Genomic DNA, 3,776 nt, shown 5'->3' on the forward strand with positions numbered 1-3,776 from the left:
GCTCTGGACTATGCTATGACTTTCCCTTAAAATTTCAATGTCTTCACCGGCCTATATGTACATGTATAACATCTATTTATGTTGCTTTGCTGTGGTAAGGTTTTTTTTATGCCTTAAATCGTGCCCTGTCTAGGACACGGCTGTGAGAGATCTTATTTTATATTGTCTCTCCTCATGTTTTCTTCCCTTTTCTCATCTAAGCAAAGTGTTATTCTGAATAAGAATAAGAAGGTCGCACTATTTATAGTAGCAGCTTCATGCACTCTGCCCATCTTTCAGACGACTGTACGTATATATTCTCATTGTATCTTGGTGCAATGCCAATAAAGTTTATTCTGATTCTGATTATCCGGGTTCTTGTTGCGGGGGTAGCAGCCCAAGTATGGACCGTAGATTGACCGGTAAATCAAGACCTTCGCCTTTGACTCAGCTCTTTCTTCACCATGACAGACCGGTACAGCGCCCACTTCACTGCAGATGCCACACATATCCACATATCAATCTGATAATGGTGTACCACGAGGCTCAGTCTTAGGACCTACCCTCTTTACAATCTACATAGGTAATATAGGTCAGAGCATCCCTGATATATTCTTACATTTCTATGCTGATGATACAGTTGTTTATTGTTTAGCTAAAACAGTTGCTAAGGTTTTCCAGCTTTTGCAATCCGCTTTTGACATCATCCAGTCAGATTTGTTCCGTCTCAAACTTGTCCTAAATGCTGACAAAACTGAAAGGATGCTGTTTTCAAACAGGAAGTCAGTCCCAGCAGTTCTTCCTTCAATATTATCCTAAAATGGTGTCCCTATTGAGATTGTCAATTACTAAAAAATCTTTGGGTATCTTGGATGATTTGCATCTCTCTTTTAAGCTCCATGTGGAAAATTTGGTAAGGAAACTTAAAGTTAAACTGGATTTCTTTTTCAGAAACAGATCCTGTCTAACTGAATGCTAGGAAACACCGTGTAACTGTGACTTTCCTTCCCTCCATTGATTACGGTGACATTATTTACATGAACGCTCCTACAAGCACCCTGCAGATGTTGGATGCTGTCTATCATGGTGCACTAAGATTCATAACTGGCTGTGATTATCGTACCCACCACTGCACCCAGTATTCATTGGTTAACTGGACATCATTAACTTCACGCAGACTCTCTCACTGGTACATTTTCATCACTTCTTGGTCTGCTGCCTTCATACATCTCCTCCTACATGTCTCTGCGTGAGAGCAGCTACAGCGTGCGCTCTCAGGACATTATTACCTGCAGTGTTCCCTCAGTGAGGACTGAACTAGGCAAAAGGATCTTCTCCTACTCTGCTCCTGTTTCCTGGAATATCTTACAAAAAAATCTGAAGCTCTCGACCTTGACCTCTCTAAGTGGCTTCAAACATCTGTTAAGTTCCTGGTAAAAATCAATGCAGCCATGTTCCTGTTTTTAGTTCCTACACCGCTTTACAACCTAGCTGTTTTTTGTTACATTTTTTTTAAATACCATTTTATTTTCACTTGTTACTCTCAATTTGTATGCATCCTTTATGCTTGTCTATTGTTGTCTTTGTTGTCCACTGTTGCCATCATTCTTTGTTAAAATCAGGTCTCTCTCCCGAGGCTCAGTGGGATTAACCTGTTTAAATAAAGGTTGGATGATGATCTCTCGCTCCATTTTCCCCTCATCCGTGAATCGTGAACAAGACCCCTACATACTTAAACTCTTCCACTTGGGGAAGGACCTCCTCCCTGACCTGGAGAGGGCACTCTACCGTTTTCCAGCTCAAGACCATGGCCTCGGATTTGGAGGCACTGATCCTCATCCTGGTCGCTTCACACTTGGCTGCAAACTGCTCCAGTGAAAGCTGTAGATCACGGCCTGATGAAGCCAATAGGACCACATCATCTGCAAAAAGCAGATCACCAAAACGGATCCCCTCAACACCTTGGCTGCACCTAGAAACTAATCATGGATATTAATATGTAACTTGTGGTGTCAATCTAATACAAGATGGCCACCACAGATAATCAAACTTAGCAAACACAAAACGGCTATAACGAAATTTTTTCTTGTTGACATCTCACTAAATGTTCTCTTAATCATCGTTAGTGGTTTGCAGGGAGATCCAAATGATCATTTACAGAAGACAGTGCTGTGAAGATTCAATGTTTCTTTTCAGATGTACTCCTCAATGCTGAGTGGGACTACTGCCAAAGATCAACATCTCATTTGTTCAAAAGTTCTGTCAAACTGTGCTAATTAGACATTTTACCTTCAAAGCACTTCTGGTCCAACAGAACTTGTCGTTCCTTTGAAATGAGGCCAACAGTTATCCACCATGGACACATTTCTTTGCCAAGGACACAAACTTTAATTAGAGTTGAGACAAATGTCGACCATCCATCATGTGAATGCCTGTCCATCCACGTGGAAGAGCTTTCAGCTTTGGATCAGCTGTCTGCTAATTGGTTTTAAAGCGGTTTTTAATTGTTGCCATGCCTAAAACAGCTTGGGTGTTCATTTATTTTTGAAACTAGCAGATCGTTTTTTAATTAAACTCAGAATGGTGGATTTTAGGTGAGACAGGGATGTTGCTTTGGTTAGAGCTTCTTGTTACTGCGAAGAGCTTCTTTTGTTAAAGTACCTTTGTGAAAATGAATCATAATACTCAATACCAATGTACAATTTGCCTCCCCTGCAGTACCGCCTTGTAGGTCCACTTTGGAAACTGACTTGGCCCCCGTGGAGCCTCAAGAAAAGAAATGTTTCTGGAAAGAGAATTCATTGTGAGTCAAAGTTTTGACTCTAGTTGAGTTTCAGATCATCTTGTTTGGGTAAAACTCTAATGAAGCCACACGAGATGAAACAAATCCACCCCCAGCAGCTGAACAGCCTGGAGCTGTGGCCTGTTTGTTTGAGACACTCGGAAAATTACATCTCTTCCAAAAAAAAAAAAAGTCTGAGAGCCTTGTAGGAGTGTTAGTATCGAACAAGTCAGTTTTTATTTTGTTTTGTTTTTTTTGGTGGGGGGAGGGGGGTTGAGGATGCCTCATGGTGACCCCTGACGAGTGAAGAGCCGAAAGAAGAATAACTAGCCTATTTCTACATACGCTGTGCTCTTTAAGCCATTCATGTATCTAAACGTTCAGCTTGTTCAGAAGATGGGTGCGATAACTTTTGGCTTTACAAATATAGTTGTTTAATGCACAACAATATGATGGAGATTTCTTTAATTCCTTAAAAAAATAAGTTTTTTTTTTAATCTGCTGCAGCAAGTTTGCTCCATTTGTGTGTTCTGTTGCTAATTTTAGCTTTTAGCTACCATTTTGCAAATTCTTGCTCTGAACCCACATTTTTAGCGACTATTAACTTTTAGCTACCGTTCTGCAAATTTTAGATTTGAGCTACCTTTTTGCTACATTTAGCTTCAATTAGCAGTTTGCCATTTTTAACATTTGTTTAGCTTGATTTAGCATAAAAAAAACTTTATTTAGAAATACTTTTGGTACGTTTAGCTTAAATGTGTTGCGACTCAGGGAACACAGACTGACACGAGACCCCGAACGAGTCAAGAAGGTTGGATGAGGTGAGAAGGCACAGAATTAGATCCAGGGATGAGAGGCAGGACCCGGGAGGCCGGCAACTGGCTGGATGGAAGGCACGAGGAGGTGAAGGACTGGACCGAGGAGAGCCAGGACTGGACCGAGGAGAACCAGGGCTGGACCGAGGAGAACCAGGACTGGACCGAGGAGAACCAGGGCTGGACCGAGGAGAACCAGG

This window comes from Nematolebias whitei, chromosome 21 (genome assembly GCF_014905685.2).
Source record: "Nematolebias whitei isolate Nwh7 chromosome 21, NemWhi1, whole genome shotgun sequence".
Taxonomy (NCBI): Eukaryota; Metazoa; Chordata; class Actinopteri; order Cyprinodontiformes; family Rivulidae; genus Nematolebias; species Nematolebias whitei.